Source organism: Haliotis rufescens, unplaced genomic scaffold, assembly GCF_023055435.1.
Source record: "Haliotis rufescens isolate VD_foot unplaced genomic scaffold, xgHalRufe1.0.p SCAF_4, whole genome shotgun sequence".
NCBI lineage: Eukaryota > Metazoa > Mollusca > Gastropoda > Lepetellida > Haliotidae > Haliotis > Haliotis rufescens.
This window is the reverse complement of record NW_025964112.1, coordinates 51,538,383-51,560,901: the sequence shown is the minus strand read 5'-3', so window position 1 is coordinate 51,560,901 and position 22,519 is coordinate 51,538,383. Positions and strand designations below refer to the sequence as shown.

Genomic DNA, 22,519 nt, shown 5'->3' with positions numbered 1-22,519 from the left:
ACTTTTGTTTTTGATGTTTGGACTCTTAATACAACTAAAAAAATAAATAAGGCTGAATATTGATATCCCTTTGAATCTGTGCAATACACACTTATCACACTTACTGTACACTGAGATACAGATGATCCATAATAATTGATCCGTTAACTTGGACTGCTGCAGTGATAGTTGGCCAAATGCTTTTTTTATACAAAGGAGTGTTATATATATATGCAACGCACAGATGAGCATCCAGTACGCACAAATGTAGAGAATGGACGCAGAAAAAAAAATATACTGCATCCTGAAGGACACTCAATAATAGTACCTACAGTGCATCAAGAGCAGTTATGGTGTCTGTTATTTCATCCATCAGCGATTCATTCCAGGCTCTAAGGACGGGTAGTATAGTGGTTAAAGTGTTCGCTCGTCACGCCGAAGATCCGGGTCCCATTTCTGGTGTTCCCCTGCCGTGATATTGCTGGAATATTGCTAAAAAAAAGGGGGCGTAAAACCATGCTCACTCACTCACTCATTCCAGGCTCTAAGGTTATGATCTCAACCTACAGTACACTACACGGTAACACGGTTTTTACAGGACCCACGTATGGCCTAAAAGGACCCTTAAAATTAATTATAATAAGGGGTCCCTTGGACCCCCGCTTTTGTAGGTTAGGGTAAACAAGCAACATTATATGCAAACGATTTGGACGTTTCATGTAAAATGTGATTTTTAAATCGAGTTGGGAGTTCATCATAGATCATTGGTTGTCCTTGGTGTGTTCAAATTGATCCATCATCTATCATTCGTGTTTGTAAACTTTAATATTTCCCAAATCTAAAATATTCATGTCAAAGAGGCAGTTTTTATAAATATTTGAAATGATCAAATGTTAAATGTAAATGCCTAAGTTGAAATTCAATGAGTTTGACATAAATTGATACTGACATACTGAAACAAACAGAGCTGTTCACTGTAGTGAATAGTGGACGCTTGTGTCTTACAATGACGACTTTCATGCAGCTGTCATACACACATTAACTGTCAGTCATCGGAATATCTCTAATTATGCTGCAGAGATTCAAGAAAGAATTAGGGCACTGTCATTTAGCAATAGCACATCCTTGTGGATATTCTGGGTAAGAGGGCGGTCGGGTAGCCTAGTGGTTAAAGCGTTCGATCGTCACGCCGACGACCCAGGTTCGAATCCCGACATGGGTACAATGTGTGAAGCCCATTTCTGGTGTCCCCCGCCGTGATATTGCTGGCATATTGCTAAAAGCGGCGTAAAACCATACTCACTCACTCACTCACTCACTCACTCCAATATGTGAAGCCTATTTCTGCTGTCACGTCTTGATATTAGTGGAATATTGCTAAAGGTGGCATAAAACCATTATCATTCACTCTAAAAATAAGTTTCTTATTTTTCTCTAATTTTCTCTTTTGTTGGTCAGTTGTTTAATGTTGCACTAAACAATATTCCAGCTAGATGACAACAGGCTGTATATAAATCGAATCTGGACCAGACAATCCAATGATTGATATGAGCATCAATCTATGCAAATGGGATACGATGACATGCATCAACCAAGTCAGCAAGTCTGACCACCCGATACTTTGGTGAGGTGAGGTGAGGTTAGGTGATGTAGGGTGGTGATGTAGGGTGAGGTGATGTGAGGTGATGTGAGGTGATGTGATGAAAGGTGAGGTAGGGTGAATTGAGGTGAGATGAGGCGAAGCTGCCGTGAGGGAGCGAACCACAAATCACTCCAGTGAGTATGAGTGTGAAATAGTTTTATCGTTGCTTTGAACAGTATTTCAGTTTCGATAAACATCGGTTGCTAAAGACCAATTCCAAGCCGGATCTTCACGGGCAGTAAGCAAATTGATCAATGCTTCAGGAAAATATCAACTCATAAGGACAATGAGTTTTGTTATGGACATTAGAAAAAAAGCATTGATTCTTTTATAGAAAAATCAATCAATGTTTGAGTGACATTTTAGGATATTTCTTGTCACAGATGAGAGAACTAGTTGTCTTCTGGTAGTACATATTGACATATTTCATTAAAGTCAGAATTGGATCTTCTATCACAACAGCATGCTTTAGGACCAGTCAGGGTGAGTGGATCAGAGCTGTTTGATGTACTAATGTTCTGAAGATAAATGACCCTCCCCATATTTTTTGATGACCTTGTTACCTTTTTTCATGATGGATCCTCCCCCCTCCAAAAAAAAAGAAGACAAAATGCAAAAATATCAGAAAATGTCCACTTTTCACCCTTGAAATGACATCCCCCTAATCCCTTTTGCCCCCTCCTCCCTCCCCTAAGGACCAGTCCCTTAGAAATGCTGTTATGTGTGTAAACGCATCTCTGCTGGTGATGTAGGGCATTTCTTTGTGACCAGATGATCAATTTAAATGTAGGTATATTAAATTCTGTCGTTAGTTATTATCCATTGTTGCAAGGCATGTTCAACTTTACTTACAGCTTTTTCTTAGAATAAAGCATATTTACTGATGCAGAAACTTGTCTTTATTATTATATTCTCTGATCTTACACATTAGAAATTTAATTGATAATCATTTTTCTTTTCCGATTTACTTTAAAAAGTTTTTTTTTTGTCTAAGTTCCTTTTCTTTGAATTGTTTTATTACTGGAATGCCATTACCTCGCCAATCATATTGATCAACCAGAGTCTTGTAATAACCCTGATTTCCCCCTCAAATATGACATTAAACATTGATGAGAGCTGTCGTCAAATCTCCCTTTTCATAACTTCCAATCTCTCTTTGCATATGTTGCGACTAACTCAGCCCAAATGATGCATGTACTTGTTCGCATCGTGCAACGTTTGCCAGCCATGACACCGCAGCAATGTTGATGAATCCTACAAAGCATTATTTTCCTTTGATGCCATGTTGCCAGTGCTGTGTTTTCTCCGATATTGAACGGAATGAAAATGTGGCTGTTTAGCTACAGATTTACGTACGTCCATTTGCAGAGCTGGTACGAAACGCGTGTCATGTTATTGGCAAATCAATATAGTGGAAGTCCTTTTCATTGTGATCTTCTACCTCCAGTTATCATTGCAGGCTAAGTACCAAGTCACATCTCCCTGCTTCTCCACGTCTCCTGGGTCGTTGGTTTTCCTTTTTCTTGCAAGGGTGACATTAAATATGCAGTAAGATGGACAGACCGATTCTCTGTTTTCTATATGGACTGCTTTCAGCTTTGCTTTTGTATGTAGCATTATCTAACTGCTTGCTACAACTGCCGAGAGTTGAGTGTGTATCATGGTGTAGTGTCATGGTTGAATGTTCATATTTTTGACACCGGTTTTGTTTGTGACGATATAGAGGTTTAAATTACCCTGGTGCGAAAAGGCGTAGACTAAACTATGCCACAACTGCAGAGAATTGTGTGTGTGTATTGTAGGAATGGACTTTCGTATTGAAAACCATTTTCATTTGTGACGATATAGAGGTTTAAATTCACCTGAAGGTATTATAGGGTGTAGATCCAATGCAGGAAGGTAACGGAAAAATTATCTTTCATTCGTCTTGGGAGTCAACATTGTAAAGCCACTTGACCTTGTTGATTAAACATTTTATATAGGCCCAAGTTCACTCTTATTTTCCTTCTATACTAACCCCTTTGATACTGCTACCAATAGCAGAAGAAACCACACTTTCAGATTGACATCTGCCTGGTCTGTCTTGGTAAAAAATAAATAAAGCAAGTAACAAGTAAAAACAATTTAGAGGATTTTTATTCAATGTTTTAGATTTGGAACAAATGGTATTACCAATACTGTATTAATAAATATTTGCAATACATTTTCCCACCCAGTGTTTGAATTTTATGTGTGAATATTCATGATAATGACATGTTATATATTATTGTTTCACTCTATACTCTCTGCTTATACAATTCTTGGCACAATTGACAGTTCACAATTGCATCCTTTGTCTGTGATGTGAGTTTGAATCCCAGTTTCACCCTGATTTTGATTATGATTTTGCCAAAACCATCACCAAGGTGGTGGAACCAGTGAAGATAGTTCGTTATATGCACATATACAGCACATATACAGCACATATACAGCACGTATACAGCACATATACAGCACATATACAGCACATATAAGCACATATACAGCACATATACAGCATATATACAGCACATATACAGCACATATAAGCACATATACAGCACGTATACAGCACATATACGGCACATATACAGCACATATAAGCACATATACAGCACATATACAGCATATATACAGCACATATACAGCACATATAAGCACATATACAGCACGTATACAGCACATATACGGCACATATACAGCACATATACAGCATATATACAGCACATATACAGCACATATACGGCACATATACAGCACATATACAGCACATATACAGCACATATACAGCACATATACAGCATATATTGTTATTAACATAGTTTACTGTACCTTGCTTCTGCCTTATACTCACATGCTGTGTGTCACTGGCTCATACTTCTAGGAACATTAACACTGAGTCTGAATCTGATGATGAAAATGGTCCTTCAGCAATTGTTCAAACAATGACATTATAATATTTTATTGGCATGTTTCTTTCAATGTCAGTCACGACAGTGATGTGGGAATGTTCCTAAAACGTTAACTTTGCACTGTAATGATGTACGATGGAGGACATACTTTATGAAATATGACATCCGACATACTAAAGATCACATTTCTATTGTCAGGAAAATGCTGGATAGGAGGAAATAACAGACTTCAAAGTTATTCATCCCAACTTTTCAAATAGATATAATTAAAAAGGCTGGTTTATGGAGAAATATTTATCAAAGAAGGTTATTCACACACAACAGAAGATAAGATGTTTTTAAGAAGCAGTAAAGCGGGATGACATCTTGAAAGGCGCTGAAATCAAAGCCTTTATACTGACGTGATTTATTAATGATAAAGAGAATAGTTCTATTGGGTCTTAAGCCTTTTATATGACACCGGATAATGGTTATGTTAAGTGGAATAATCCAATGGATTAACACTTCTCACTTGATCTTGGAGACGTGTGCTGCCAGATGTGGCTATTTGCTGTGCAGAGTTATGTCCTTCAACTGTGTCAGGATCTAATTATCATGGGTTCGAATCCCAGATTTATTAAATTCACCAATGTGGAACGCCTCCATGGTCTTGTGGATGGAGCCTCTGCCTAGGGTGGCCCATGGGGTCATGGGTGGTGCAATCATCTAAGGTGCAATCATCTAAGGTGCAGAGTTGCGTCCCTTTGGCACGCGAGAAAACTAGGAATGTGGGTTGGGATCCTGGTTCACCCCGATTATGTTTCTAGGTTTGTCAGCACCATACCGGTCTCGTAGGTTTCACCAATGGGGTAAACATGGTACAGGTCTGAGATCTATATCTCTTCGGGCTTTCCTCCCACATCAAGCTGACATGCAGTGATTTAACTGAAATACTGTTCAAAGCGGCATTGAATTAACTCACTCTCACACTCACTGGAGAGATTTGTGGTTTGCTCCCTCACGGTAGCTTCTCCTAATCTCACCTCAACTCACCCTACCTCACCCTACCTCACCTCACCTCACCAAAGTATCAGGTTGTCAGGCTCGCTGACTTTGTTGATGCAAGTCATTGTATCCAAATTGCGTAGATTGATGCTCATGATCTCAATCACTGGATTGCCTGGTCCAGATTCAATTATTTACAGACTGCTGTCATATAGCTGGAATATTGCTGAGTGTGGCGTTGAAAAGAGAAACAAACAAACAAAACCTTGGGTTTGCCTCCACTATCAAGCTGACATGACATGACATGATATGATGCAACTGTAACTGTGTTTATTTTAATGTTAGCAACCGGACTCACTCAACTGATATGACTTCACTGAGACTGCTGAAAGTGAGTCATACCACATTACAGAGAATGTAATGTTTCACCCACTATCCATTATCAATCATGAGACTTTGAGATGTGAAAGGGTTTTATCTTATGAAATATTTTCAATATCATATATTGCTAAAAACATAGCAATGACTCTCAAATATTGCTGCAGGTGGATGGTAGATATGTTTTATTGGTGGATGAGAGGCCTGATACCCAACACTGTTGCTTACCTAGAGTTGGGAGGAGACCACATTTACTAGCTTGGTACCCACCCCTCTATTACCCGACCCTACCCGGGTACCAACCCCTCTGTTACCCGACCCTACCCGGGTACCCACTCCTCTATTACCCGACCCTACCCGGGTACCCACCCCTCTATTACCCGACCCAACCCGGGTACCCACCCCTCTATTACCCGACCCTACCCGGGTACCCACTCCTCTGATACCCGACCCTACCCGGGTACCCACCCCTCTATTACCCGACCCTACCCAGGTACCCACCCCTCTGATACCCGACCCTACCCGGGTACCCACCCCTCTATTACCCGACCCTACCCGGGTACCTGCTGTAGGTCTCAAGAAGTACAAACTGTCCGATTGGGAATAGTTTGACTGTAGCCCTGGCAAAATGTATGTAGATATACATATAAAATGATCGGGTCATGCATACACTGAAGTTGACGGAATTTTTGTTTCTATTCAAACATATAAAAGTCAGAAGGAATGGGGGGATAGTTAGAAAGAACGGCGAACATTAGTGACTTGTAGTTTAAACATAGAGTTGTCAATAATTTTTGTCATTGAACAATGTATCACGCGACTAACCACGGGTCCGGGTAGTCTTGTGGGTACCCGGCTCCTACTCAGTACCCACCCGACCCGAGTACCCAGGTTACCCGTCCCAGCCCAACTCATCTGTATCAATGTTCATGTTAACTTGTGCGGTCAATGTTCTTTGTTAATCTGTTTCTGTCGTAAGCTTTCAAACTTTTTTGAAAACAAAAGGAAGGCGAAACTGAATAATGTATGGATGTATGAAAATGGGTATATGATAACACGCTTGAAGAATCTGATAGGTTTTACGAGCCAAAATGGCATCCATAATGGCATCCATATTTAAAATAATACTTTAGCTCCTTAATCGCCATAGCTGAATATTTGTGTTTATATGGTTAATTCATATCTGAACAGCTCTCAGGTGAGCTATATGCATGATATAGCCTTGAGGCTACTTTTTTTAATATGATTATGAAATCAGAGTTTAAAAAGTGCCTCTTTTCGGCTGTATTTTTATGCCTGAAATATGTTTCAACTATGAATAATATGTACTACATTCGGAAACATTAGGAATTGTGTTGAATCAATAACATGTCACGGGGTTGTTGGTAGCTGTCATGGTGACAGTCAGGCCCCACAGGATGAAGTGATGTATATCGTGAAGTAATTCATCAAGTGTCATGTGAGCAATTTGCAGTAAAATTTGAATGGAGCTCTAAAACATTACAAGGCCTCGGCTGCCTAGTGGCCTTACTTTGTGGATCAAGAATGAAGACTTAGCAATCATATGTGTATTACATTACATTCTCATTTGGGGAATTGGGAATTGCATTGTGGGAATAATGAAATGTTTGCCTGTGAGGGGCGACATTTCATGGCATTTCATTAAAACTTGCTCGCATCTTGGTATAATACAAACAACAAAATCATGAAACCATTTGGTTTGTAGAGAAATCTTTTTGTTTTTTTGTGTGGATGTCTGACTAATTCATTTGCACATGGTCATTAAAGCACCCGCAGTCATTCTGTGATTTTTGTTTTGTATGATCATGATTTGACATGACATAACATGACATGACAGTATTTTGAGAGTGTTGTAAGTTATGAATGATCTTTCTTTTGGGGCTGAATAACTGTTAGCCCTGAATAGGTCAGACAGGTCATTTTGAAAGGCAAGAAAGCTTAGCAAATTCGCTTCAGTGGAACGAGTTTGAACATTTCCACACAGAAGATGGATACAAGTCTGGCAATTGTGAAATTGATGTGACAGGAATTCTTTAAGTTTTTACATCTTGTCAGGCAAATTGAACCACAAATGTATTTACAATGTAAACAATAAAGAGAATACATTTCCTAATAGGTAAATAAGACATTGTTTACCTAAGATATCTACTCATGTCAGAGCGTATATGAGATCTGAATGTAACTGGAAATTGAAAGGTAGTGATGTTGAAATCTTATGTCCTGTTTGTTTTGTTTGCAGATGAATGTTCAAATCAATTACGGAAAGTAAGGTTCCCCTGTCGACATCATCTGTAGGAGCTGTAGTGCCCCCCAGGTAAGTGACATCAATCATCTGAAAAGCACTTTTATTTTATGCCACTGAATGCACATGTCACATGTCAGGTCACATGTGTAAGTCTTCCCAGGATGCATCATTCATCGGTGCAGGACTAGAACTTAACATTGGCCTTCTACCCTGGGGGGGGGGGGGGGGGAGGGAGAAAGGGGGTAATTTCCTAGTTTCCCCCATTGTTTTATGCTTACAAGGGCATTTTATCTTTAGCCTGGCGTGTAAAGCTTTTGAGTTCAGTTCTAACACTGCTGAGTATGATCCCCAAGCTATTGTGTCACTCCTTTTACCAGGTATTGATGGGGTTTGAATCCCAAAATCACGAAATCCTTTTGGCCTGATATTCTGTATGTCTTGATTTTTTGTGAATTTCCTACATCTATTACATCATAGCCATAAATTCCTATTTTGGCAATAATCACACTATAAAATCTTTAGATTTTTCAACAGACGTCCTCTTCGCTGCCATGTTGGTAGGTCAGTCAAACAAAACTTTTTGTCGGTAGGTAAATTTATCAGTGTTGACTGTTGCAATCTTATGGTCATTTTTAAAAGGCAAATACATACGTCTTTAACCCTCTATTTCTCTTTAATTTCACTTCAATTTAATATTTTACGAAATAACTTCACATACTGTATTTGTGTAAGACTAACTAACAGTAAGAGGCCTTGCATTTAACCTTAAACTATTAGAAAACCATGTTGATTGGATCTCCAGTGTTTGAGAAAACTTTATTTCCTTACTTTTAGAATTTATTTTTGAAATGAGGCAGTGGGTAATCAAGTGATATATTCATTGGCCCACCATGACAAAGACCAGGTTTCAATCCTGATGTTGGTACAGTGTGTGAAACTCATTCCTGGTGACCCCAGGGTGAAATATTGTGAAAAGTAGAAGGTCTGTCTCCATGGAGAGTGTCTGCCTGGAGAGCAGAAGGTTGGTGGTTCGATCCCTGCCCACGCATACCAAAGACTTTGAAAGATGGTACTTGTTGTTACCCTGCCTGGCACTCTTCATTTAAGGGATAAAACAAGGACTGGTTGGCTTGGAGTCTGTATACTATGTCTGAGTGGGGTATCCATGTTAACCAGCAGCATGGTGTCTCAATAGGCAAGGACTATAAAATCGCCACAAGTATGGACAAGTACAAGCAGCCACACACACATACACGTGCATATATGTTGTAATCTATGTGCAATAGTTTTGAACATTATGTTAAACCCAATTTCTCCTCACCCACTAAAAGGAAGCATTCAGCCCAACAAACTCAGTGATATTGAAATCCACAACCACAGCATCATTAGACAAAGAGTACCTGAGGATGTGTTTCTGTGTCTCTCCCTTGTTATTCTGTTTACTGGCAATATGTTGTATCTTTGTATTGGAGCTCATCTAGCCTGATGAGCAGGTATTGGATGGGGCTGTGATTATGTTTCTAGCTGACAAACATCGGATGACGCCAGTGTAACACATCTCAGTGATCTATGCATTGATTCTTTAAAAGCTTCATGGCAATAGAGTGCAATGGTGATGATAGCTTTTTTCAGCCTCTCTTTGGATGTGGATAGCTTTCATGTTGCATTTACTGTACACTCCTTCTCATATTCCCGTTTGTCTTCATAGGGAAATGTTGGTATTTCTCTGTCAATACTTTCAAGACGCAGTTCATCCTGAGATATATATAGCATCTTTTGTTGGTCTGAAGCTTTGTGTTTTCTACTTTGGGAGTGAATTGTGTTGTTTATTTGATAAACTGGGGATGGGGATGTTGATGTTGAAAGCTGAAGAAGGTTTTGGATTTATTGGGTTTGTTGATCTTCTGTTAGTAACGTTAATATTGATGTAGTGTTAATTGATGTCAAATTAATTAAAGTTAAATTAATTATGAGCATTTTGGAAATTAGTTCAGGAAATCTACTGTAACAATCACATGGAAACAAAGTCTCAGGAATAAGAGACTTCTGTTTTAATTTTATTCAAATAGTTGATTTCTTTTCAATTAATTGTGAGGTGAGGTGAGGTGAGGTGAAATGGGGTTTAATGTCGCGGCCAAGATTTTTGCACTTATATAGCGACGTGCATGTACGTGTGTGTGTTTGTGTGGCTGCTTGTACTAGTCCGGATTGATGCCGATTAATAGTGCTAGCTCACTGCTCTCCGGGCAGACGCTCTACCACTTGACCACGGAGGCGGTCTCAATTAATTGTGACCAAATTAGTAAAAACATTGGTATATCAGGGTATTACTGGATCAAAATAGAGCATCCAGCCGAAGAGCGGAAGGTCTGGGGTTTGATCCCTAACCGCGTCATACAAAAGGCGTTAAAAGATGGTACTTGTTGTTACACTGTCTGGCGCTCGGCATTAAGGGGCTAACACAAGGACTGGTCAGTTGGAGTCAGTATACTGTGTCTGAGTTGGGTATTCATGTTAAACTGTGGCATGGTATCTCAGTGGGCTAGCAGTATCATCGGCATGCATGCATGTCGCTATATAAGTGCAATGATCTTGGACCTGACGTTTATACCCCATTTCACCTCACCTCAAAGTATTGTGTCCCATATGCATAAAAGTTAAGAATGTCCACAAATAATTTACATTGTGAGTCCTGTTAAGTGTAGGTGACATTTCTATTCTGCTATGAAATACACCCGAGTTTAGAGTGTCAATGGTTGACTTTCTTGACCCTAACACCGAAATCCCCATCTATTATAGAATTCAGAACATGTGCATTGTTGTGACATCAGTAATATCTTGGACATTAACTGAAGGTACCACATGTCTCCCCACTGGGACCCCATGTTCATGACTTTGACCCCCCAAAATATGTCTGAGAGGCATCTGTATTGGCCAACCAACCCAGTTAAGTCCAGCATGTGAAAGAAATGAGGCTTGTATATGTTCTCGTACTTTTGTAATTATGTCCTCAGAGACACAGCCTGGCCTGTGTGGAGAGGGTATCCACTATGTATGGTGGGGATAGTGACTGCACCACGACACAGGTCATGTGATCCAGTACAGGCAGTCTTCTGTATACTTACACAGAGGCCTGGGAGGCACACAAGCTGTCAGAACTGGAGGAATTGTTGTGGTGTGTGATTAAGTTCGCTGCACAAGTTACCACTTGTTGTTTTCAGTGTTAGGTCCTATCATGGTGACATTTTGCATTGGAGGATATGTATTTCAAGTTGTGTTGGACTCGGAGATATGCATTGTTGGTGTGTGGCTTGTATATATAAATATCTGTTCACTCAGGTCACGATAATTTTGATAATTGAATGTATGTAGTACTTGACTCGTACAAAAGTACTTGCAGTGCGAGTGTACAGTCCAATATATTTGAAACTTTAAACAGTAAGCTGCATGTTTTATTTTTATCATCAGGAAGATCACTTGTCTGATAGGCATTACTTAGAAGTTGACGGGTGACAAGGCAGCTTGACAACGGTATAAGGATCTATGCTGAAACGTCGCTTTTTACAGTATTAAAGAAGTTGTTATCCATAAAATTGTGTCTACCTTGTCATCAGGAAGAATTTTTCTTTTAAATATACCACTCAACCTTTGTTAGGGATTTAGATATGGCCATCCTATTTGAATATACACTTGGCATATGGGAATCAGTTTTGTATATCATGGAAAGATAGAAATATCCTCATCAAAAGTAGTATATGTGATGTGGTGTGTGCATATGTGTGTGCATGTGTGCGTGCATGTGTGTGTGCATGCATACACATGTTCATTCTTAATAGATATTTGTTCAGTCTGCAACTAGAATTGAGGGGGGGGGGGGGGGGGGGGGGGGCGATTGAAAAGGATAGAAGCAGACTCAGGTCTTTGTATTGATGTTTTTAAGAGATTTTGTGACAGACCTGGTCTGTCACTAACTCGCCTAGCTGAACCTGGACGGTCACTAACTCTCCTGGTCGGTCACTAACTCTCCCAGCTGATCACTCACTCACACATAAGCCAGTTGATAGCTCACTCATTCATCCAGGGTTTCAGTTTGGCTTTTTTTCTCGGACATTTACTGATTGTCATCCGAAAGACCCGAAGATATTTTTCAAAGGCGAAGAATGTCCAGTCATAAATTCCTACAATAAAATCACAGTTTCCTGCTTGTCACTCCCCTCAGTGACAGGGCAGACTCTCTGTAAGTAAACCTTTACTTCTGTCGGTGAACCTGACACCTCTCCCAGAACTCCATGCACTATGGAGACGTTATGGAAATGATGGAAGGCATTCAATGGCAAAATGATTCCTGGCGATATTACCCCAAGTGGTTGACATCTGAGACCTGCGCCACTCAGTACTTTCCTCGAAGGAACACACCATTATGTAACTGGAATACTGTTCGAAGCGGCGTTTAACCCAACTCACTCGCTCACTTGTCGATATTGCCACTAGAAACGGCTTAAGCAGTTTCTCACTGCACTCTTGTTTCAAGAACTGTTGCAAATAACAGAAATATTCCTAATGTAGTCAGCTTCGATAACTCCACCCTTCCAGGGTTGACACACACATTTGACGGGATAAGTTTATGATATATTATTGATTAAGTTACGAAGGGTGTTGTTGCCGATGATCACCTCGATCGGAAATAATGACAGCCAGTGAGGCCTGAACATATTTATCTGTGCTGTGCATATGGCCATTGATTACCGGGTCATTACGGATTCATAAACTGGTAGACATGACTTACCACTCACTATCAGCTCAGGAATGTAACAAGGTGTGTGAAATAGCAGTGTCGGGGTAGGGTATACTGCAGTGGGTTCAGCGTACTGAACGTAATACCAGTATCAAGAGAGAATGAGGATCGAGAGAATGAAGATTTTCTGTATTCGTTAGTGTCACAAGAGAGAATTGTTCTTATCAAGAGAGAATGAGAATCGAGAGAATGAAGATTTACTGTATTTGTTAATGTGACAAGAGAGAATTGTTATTATCAAGAGAGAATGAAGATTTTCTGTATTTGTTAATGTGACAAGAGAGAATTGTTATTATCAAGAGAGAATGAAGATTTTCTGTATTTGTTAATGTGACAAGAGGAAATTACTATTATCAAGAGAGAATGAGGATCGAGAGAAAGAAGATTTTCTGTATTCGTTAATGCCACAAGAGAGAATTGTTCTAATCAAGAGAGAATGAGAATCGAGAGAATGAAGATTTTCTGTATTTGTTAATGTCACAAGAGAGAATTGTTATTATCAAGAGAGAATGAAGATTTTCTGTATTTGTTAATGTGACAAGAGGAAATTACTATTATCAAGAGAGAATGAGAATCGAGAGAATGAAGATTTTCTGTATTTGTTAATGTGACAAGAGGGAATTGTTATTATCAAGAGAGAATGAGGACGAGAGAAAAAAGATTTTCTGTATTCGTTAATGTCACAAAAGAGAATTGTTCTTATCAAGAGAGAATGAGAATCGAGAGAATGAAGATTTTCTGTATTTGTTAATGTCACAAGAAAAAATTGTAATTATCAAAAGAGAATGAGAATCCAGAGAATGAAGATTTTCTGTATTTGTTAATGTGACAAGAGAATTGTTCTTATCAAGAGAGAATGAGGATCGAGAGAATGAAGATTTTCTGTATTTCTTAATGTGAAGAATGAATTGTTATTATCAAGAGAGAACGAGGATCGAGAATGAAGATTTTTAGTGCTTGTTAATGTGACAAGAGGGAATTACTATTATCAAGAGAGAATGAGGATTGAGAGAATGAAGATTTGCTTTGTCTGTTACAAGAGAGAATTACTAGTATCAAGAGAATGAGAATCGAGAATGAAGATTTTCTGTGTCTGTTGTTTTGAGGCCTTCAAAAGAACACGTTTCAGTCATGGTTAATATTGATTATTTTGAAGAGTTATATTCTGGATTTTCTTATTAGGATATCTGGATGAAGTATGTGTTTTTGTGAAGCGTTTGTGGTTTGAAATATGCAATACCATATTAGAGAGGCGGTGGATATTGAGTTACAGATTGTTGCGTTCAGGTATGAGCATGTTCTTGTGGAAGGACAGGATGAAGATAGTGTTCATTAAAGACAATATCAGGGTTCACGCCAGTGGCTATATCTAATTAGGCTCTTTTCAGATCAGTGGTTATGTAAAAAATAACTAGATTTTGGGAAAAAATGAAAAGTCCAATTATTTTTTCACTAGACTTGGACTAACAGACTAGTGGCTGTGTCATTCTGTCATAATACCTGCTTGTTTGTTAACTACATAGCTGAGAGGGAATAGGTGATATTTCTGATAATGCATCATTTCAAATTTACATTGACTGTTCTGTTCGTTACTTAACGTAAACATCTGAGACCTGCATCACTTCGGGCTTTCTCCCCATATTAAGCTCACATATCCCACACCGTGATGTAACTGGAATACTGTTCAAAGGGGCGTTAAACCCAGCTCACTCACTCACTCACTCACTCACTCACTCACTCACTCACAACTTAACAAACGCTTAAAGTCAACAGTTACAGCTTTATATTGTGTCATGCATCTTAGCATAAATGACTTGAAAATTGGCCGAGTAAAACAATTTCTTTCCTTTGAAGTTATTGGTAGCTGACATGTAAACTATTAATTACTTAAAAGTGGATTTGAACGTACAAGAAGAATTTGGGCTTTGTGGTAGGTTTGTGGTGTCCATGTTTGCTCATCACATCAGATATCAGATTCAATTCTCCACACTGCTACAGTGTGTGAAGACTATTTATAGTGCCCCCTCCGTGATGCCGCAGGATTTGTTAAAAGACGTGTAAAAACATACATATTCCCTTGAACAAAATGTGGAAGTTTAGCATGAATACAAAATGAGGAATATACTTAAATGTCTGGTAAAAAAGACTTTACTTTACTGTTATGGTTGTCATCTACGTCTACGTTGGGCATGGGTGGCCTGGTTTTTGTAAGGCGCCACGATTAGTTGGACAGAGTTGTGTCCCTTAACCATGTCGGGATTCGTGGGATTGTTTGTTTGTTGTTTTACCCCGCACTCAGCAATATTCCAGCCATATGATGGCAGTCTCTAATTAATTGAGTCTGGACCAGACAGTCCAGTGATTGACCACATGAGCATCGATCCACGCAATTGGGATCGATGACATGCATCAACCAAGTCAGGGAGCCTGACCACATGATCCTGTTAGTCACCTCTTACGACAAGCATAGTGGCCTTTTACGGCAAGCATGGGTTGCGGAAGACCTATTCTACCCCGGATCTTAACGGGTATCATGGGATCGAATCCCAAGTTGCCTGATCTAGGATTCTTGGTTTCTTCATTTTAAGGGAACACCTGATTTTTTTATATTACTGTAATTACTCTGTTATGCCATGACAGATTAACTAAAGTAATCTGAAATAGTTGGGTGGTCCTTAACTTCTTTGGAGATGTAAATACAAGTAACGAGAATCTGAACTCAGATTTCTGAAACAGGTGTTTTTGGTAAGATGTTGCTAATATTTATTGTCTTATAAAGTTTAATAAGTAGTTTTTCTTAGATGTCATTTGTGTAAATTTCTGTTGGACTCGAGATAAGATATTTCTGATGACACCAACTGCTGAATTTCTTCGCCTTCGTTGAATATATGTGACTGCCTATTTGTGTAAAAGGTAATTTGGAATGTAAATTATTTCAGTATGTAGATTTATTTTATAACGTTTGTTTCCATCCTGTATAGGACCTTTGTCTGACTGTAAAGGCACATTTGTTAGTGTGGACAATAATGAATATCTAATGCTTTGAGTTCATGAAAACCCACAGTAATGCGTTTCACATTAAGTGGTGTTGGTTGTAGAAAGCGATTTTTCTTTTAGGGAATTGTGTGGTTCGCCATGCCCACTGACTTTGTTTGAATAATCGTGTGTTTAAATGACAATTGCGATGGCAAAGGTTGTCAAGGTGCCCTGGCTGCTTGCGTTGCTGGATTAACTGAGGCATTATGGGAAATGTTGGTGAGCTTGAAAATGAGTGTATAGAAATATGATTCATGCTGTGAAATTGTCAGAATAAACTGACTTTGTGATAATAGAGTCATATGTAAGTCGTGCTTTGTGGGTATCTTATATTTCATAGAAAATATTCCATGTATAAAACAGTATAACTGAAAAAAAATATTTGATGTAAATATTGAATTGTTTAGGTCCCATGTGCTGTCGGAATTTCTAGTATGGAATGGTAAATATCCCCATATGATGTTCAGATTGTTAATTATCCTATGAGTCAATGATTGAAGTGTACAGTTGGGGAGAAGAGGGAGATAAGAGCATGGGTGATGGGGGTGAAGAGTGATGGGGGGGGGGGGGGGGGGCGGATAAAAGAGCATGGGAGACAGAGGTTAAAGAGCAGCATGGGGTCATGGTGGTTAGTAGTGGATGGGTTGGGGGGTTGGGACAGGGGTCAAGGGATAAAAGAGCATGGGAGATGGATAGAAGAGCAGCTTTGGGTGCAGGGGTGCAGGGGTGGGGAGAACATCAGGGACGGGTATACAAGAGCATCGAGGACATTGAGATAAGTGATAGATCCTGGCTACAAGGGATTGTGGAGCATTATGTCTAGTTGAGCAACAAGAGATAGCATCCCTGATGAGCTGGAGTCCGTGACAGACGACCTGACCTACCATCCAGTAGGGAGGACTGACTTGCCTCTGCATAGTTAATCAGTATATATGACCCACATTGAGATACAACTCTGTAGTGTCTATGATCAATGTTCAGTAATGTGTTGCTTTAGCTACAAAACTAGTGGAGCAAACAGCCCCAAGTATCGATGCTTTCCGTCTCGCTATTTTTATACCCTCGCTTTTCTTTGTAAGGCTAATTGTCATAGAGCAGTCTCACTCAGTCCATGTTAAACAGGAAATGAATTTAGCTGCACATTGCAGAGATCGACATTTTTGCTTTGAATGGAGTGGGATGGAATTGTCTGGCTAGCATCTCTTTCGGACAAGAAACTGTGTATCAAATTTGTATCGGGGAGAGAGGATAGGCCTGTATACACTGTTGTCAGCTTCAAATCAATTCGGCCATTTGAGCCTTATGTAACTTGTCATCATTCATTAGAATGCATGTTAACTCCTTACTGGACTGAAAAAAAGCTGTGCAGTTATTGAAATTTGTTTGTTTGTCTGAATATCTGATGATAAAATACGAACCTTGTAATCACTCTGAGGGCCAAACTTTACAGCTTAAGTGTGTTAAAGATAGCTTCTTTTTGGAATTAGTTTAAGTCCTTCCCAATAGGATCCATTCTTTTTCTTGAGGTTAATAAAAAATATTTTTGCTGAACAGGAAGCATTTTACTGTAGAAAGTCAGCATTAATAGGATTTTGTTTGGAGCCCTAGAGGTGGGCACAATAAGATATAGAAACATGTCCTCATAATGTTGTGTATTTTTGTGGATGGTTTATCTTTCTTCGTGTATAAATACAATGAACATTTCAGGTAGTACCACACCATGACTACCAAATATCTGCATATTAATGAATAATAACAGTCTATATGATAAAAATAAGTAATTCCAGTTAGCTACTTTGCACTGGTATGAAATTAGCACTAAATAAAATTTATAAGAAGGGAATTTATTGTTATCAAAGAGCATGACCAAGGAATATCTGCATTTAATTTTATTTAAAGCGGTCTGGAGATCAAATCTAGCTAGATGTATTCCACAAAATGTCAATTAAGCAGTTGACACCATAATAAAAAGAGAAAAATTTGTTTCGTGAAAAACATTTCTTGGGCAAAATGATAGCCAAATATTGAACTATTAGTGAAAACTATTGATTAATACACAGTGAAACACATTTCATTATACCCAGCCGATGAAACAAGTTAATTTAGCAGCGTCAGAAACTAACATTTTTTGCCCACTAGTCCTTATGATAACATAGCAAAACCCTTAAAAATGGCCAAGTTCTACTTGTCCTTATGATACCTTAACTATTGGGCAGTTTGGCAAGAACTACAGGACTAGTGCTAATTTCTAGCGCTGTTTAGGGCTTTTTGTGTATAATATATTGATGAAATCAGGTACTTTGACATGTTTGAAAAAACATACCAAATATGTTAATAACTGATTATTCTTCATGCTGATTGTTTGGAATAATCTATTACAAATGATTCATAATGATTTCTTAATAATGAAATTTCAACCCAAGGAACTCAATAGGGATTCCGTGTTAGAATTGGTCCCCAGCCGACCAAATGGATTGAGTGGTCAGGCTGGTTGACTGGGTTAATTGTACATCCACGTCGTGAATCGTTGCTTGCAATATCAATCACTGGATCGTCTGGACCAGATCTCAGTTACTTTCAGGCCTCCATCATTTAGCTGGAATATTTCCGAGAACGGCGTCATCATTTCCAGGACGGTACAATGAGCAGTAATGTTTAGTCAGATATTGTCAAGTTTGCCAATAAGGTAACAGAAAATCAATACGATTATCGTTACTGACTTCCACGAAACAATATCAGGGAACTTATGGTAAAAGAATTAGATCGAGGACTGTATAAGCATTTGTCCCATATTTGGTGATGAGTCTCTCGGCCGGAACCCTGCGCCTACAACATGAAAGACTTGAACTTCAAATAATAATGCTAGCATGTTGTCTTGGATCAATAGTGAAATGAATTCACTTACATAGACGAAAATAACTTTGTAGCATTTCATCTAATGATAGACACAAACATGCATTGATAGGGTTCGCTAGCTTATGACGGTCATATGAAGCAAATACAGAAATATTGGCATTAGCATGATTACATTTATGAGCTTTTAGTATTGAACAGCAAGAAGTCTGTAGAAGAATAAATATTCCCCGAATTGTCCTAACACTGCTAAATCACCAACATAGATAACAGCCGATCCATGCATGCTGGGAAGCAACCGGGACGAGCTGCTGCCATTGAGACAGAGAAAGAAATCTATAAGCTCGGAGCAGATCCTTTCATTAATTTATACATGCTAGCCGTCTTCGGATACACTGCTGGCCATGACTAGCTAGTCGAGGGCTTCCTCGTCTCAAAAGCCATCCGATATGTTGCGATCAGCTGCACGCTAGGTCACATGATCACTTCTCTTCCCATGACAGTCCAGACCTCAATATGGCTGGTGTATTTTCAACAGTCGACATTCAAAAACAGTCATGGTAAATTGGTAATCCACGTGAAGTGCATAAGGTGGAGTCGCTGTCCACTTTATTCAGCCTATTTGGGAAAGAAAGGCTGTTGTTTGCACATTGCATGAAGTATCTTGCTGATTAGTATGGCAGAGACAATGGCTGTTTTTTTGTTCTTGTAGTTTAATTTAGCTGGGAGATACAGGTTGTATCACACACTTTGCTGTTTAGACATGTTGCACAGTGTGCCGAAGCTGTACGGTTTATTGCTGTGCTGTTGATAGTGATGTCATGCTATTGTAATATGTGGTAGTAGTAGTGGATTCTTGTCACGCTGCCGAGCACTAGCTTTGTTTAAATCCATGTATTAATATCCACCGACCATATTCCAGTGAAATTCCACAGTGATTTCATTGCTGAGCACAAACTTGTTTAAATCCACATTTAAATAACCACCAGTCATATTCCTCAGTGGTCATATTCCACAGTGGTCATATTCCTCGATGATCATATTCCAGCAGTCATATTCCACAGTGATCATATTCCTCTGTGGTCATATTCCACAGTGCTCATATTCCACAGTGCTCATATTCCACAATGATCATATTCCTTAGTAGTCATATTCCACAGTGCTCATATTCTTCAGTGATCATATTCCACAGTGATCATATTCCTCAGTGATCGTATTCCTCAGTGATCATATTCCACAGTGCTCATATTCCAGTGCTCATATTCCACAGTGCTCATATTCCACTGTGCTCATATTCCAGCAGTCATATTCCAAGAAGGTATAATCACAGCCGCACTGGATTGGAAACCTAAATAATGCTGATAGGTTAAAAAGTTTCAAAGTTGGATGTCAGAATTTATGAGCTGGTAGATTATTAACATGCACGCCGTGCATTGAAACTATGACAGTAGTTGAAGTTGAGCTAGTTTAATGGCCCATCTTCGAGGCAGGGGTTGCACAGGTTTCTGCAGGAATTGGGTTCCATGGAGAATATCCCTCCAGATACTCCAGGGGATGGTACAAGTTATGGGTGGCTGCCAGTTTGGCACCGGACTGCTTCCAAGATAGGTTATAGCAACATACAGGCCTGTCATTTCCTCTGAGTGATGTACACACTGCTAGGTGGCAGGAGTCAGTAATATGACATGCTGTTCTAACCATTGTTTCTAACATGCTTTTATATGACGTTAAGTGGAATATATTAGAATGTTTTTTTCTTGTGGGTGACTGAACTCATTCAGGTGTGAACCGTCCTTTATTAGGTGCAGATGGAAATTGTAAGTGGAGGATTGGTTTGTGACCCTGATGTTGCCAGCATGATTTTGCTGGAATATTGTTAAATGCGTAAATGCGTTGTAAAACCTCACCACCTGTGCCACCAATATATCATCTATACTACTCAAAAGAAGTTAAAGAACATCTGATTTCTTTATATGGCTATATGGCTCGGATTCAGAATACTGTGTCTGAGTGGGGTATCCATGTTAAACTGTGAGTGAGTGAGTGAGTTTCATTTTACGCCACTTTTAGCAATATTCCAGCAATATCACGGCGGGGGACACCAGAAATGGGCCTCACACATTGTACCCATGTTGGGATTCGAACCCAGGTCTTCGCTTTAACCACTAGGCTACCTGACCGCCCCTGTTAAACTGTGGCATAGTGTGTTAGTAGGTTAGCACTCTGAACCGACATTAGTCGGAACAAGGAGCAAGGAGCAACACACACACACACGTTGCTATATAAGTGAAATAATCTTGAATGCGACATTAAACTCAATTTCACCTCCCTCACTTCAGATGAATTGGAAGTTTCAAAGAAATAAATAAATTGATGACAAACTGTATATAAGGAACACATGATCAGTCTTCAATGTGATGAATCATTCCAACGAATCTGGTTGGTAGTTATACATGTAAGAAGAACAATGGTGAGGTTCTCTGAATTGAGGTCATGTATTGATCGACTGTGGGAGAAACAGTATGGACTTCATAGTTGGAATGGTTATCAAATATTTACACATATAATGTGTAAGAAAGTCACCACTTTATAAGGACACATGAAGACTGGTTACAGTTTTCAGAAATTTGTTCTTGTTGAAGTTAAGAATGATTCTTAACCCATGAAGATCCACGTCAGAATTGGTCTTCAGCAACCCATGCTTGTCATAAGCGGTGTCTATCGGGATTGGGTGGTCAGGCTCCCTGACTTGGTTGATGCATGTCATAGTATCCCAGCGTAGATTGATGCTCATGATGTCAATCCCCGGATTGTCTGGTCTAGACTCGATTATTAACAGACTGCCGTCATATTGCTGGAATATTGCTGAGTGTGGCGTTAAGCCAAAAAAGAAAAGAAAGTATGTCTTCTTTTAGGCATGTTTTTGTGTGCTCACTGTTTTGTTTTGGTGTAATGGACATCTCTAAAAGTTTTGACAAGAAAACAGTGGACATTGACCCATCCTCAGTTATCCAGGGTATTAAGTCCTGATTCTATAAACATAAATATCTTGGACCTATTCACTACTGTGGTATGGTATCTCAGTGGGCTAGCACCATAAAATCAGCATTAGTCCAGACTAGTACAATCAGCAGCATCCTTACGCCTTAATCCCCCCTCAAGGCTCTGACTAACATATGGTCTATGAAATCTTTTGTTACACAATGCATTTCTCTCCTTTAACATTAAAACAAATAATTTTCCTCAAACATTTTTCCTGATGCTGATTAGTGGAATAGAGCTTGCTCAGAGCTATGGAAGCCTTTTATGGCAGAGCTAGCTAAACTTGCTTATATATATATCTATATTGGTGTTCTTTTCATAAAATACATATATTCCACAGTCATGGTGCAGGACCAGACTCTGAGCTTTGGTTTGTCAGCATCATACCTGTGCTTGTAGGCTTCACCCAAATGGTAAACACCCAAGACCTGCGCCACTTCTGGTTTCCAGCTCTATGCTGACAGTGCGTGATGAAATACGGTTGAAAGCAACTTTAATCTCAACTCACTCGCCGTAATTTGTATTTAATTAACAAGTTTTGATTGACATGATTAACTGAGAAAGTTTAGTAAAAAATGGGTGTTATTAAGTGCATGAAATACATACATGTTTTG

General features: G+C 39.2%; 1 protein-coding gene across 20 annotated transcripts in view; it reads left to right on the top strand.

Moving 5' to 3' along the window:
- Positions 1-22,519, top strand: part of LOC124150819 (bromodomain adjacent to zinc finger domain protein 2B-like) — a 113,459-nt gene that overhangs the window by 21,040 nt on the left and 69,900 nt on the right. For all 20 annotated transcript variants that reach the window (XM_046522921.2, XM_046522982.2, XM_046522937.2 and 17 more), the window contains exon 2: positions 8,174-8,248. The gene's annotated coding sequence lies outside the window, so the exon portion shown is untranslated. The remainder of the gene's footprint in view (positions 1-8,173; positions 8,249-22,519) is intronic.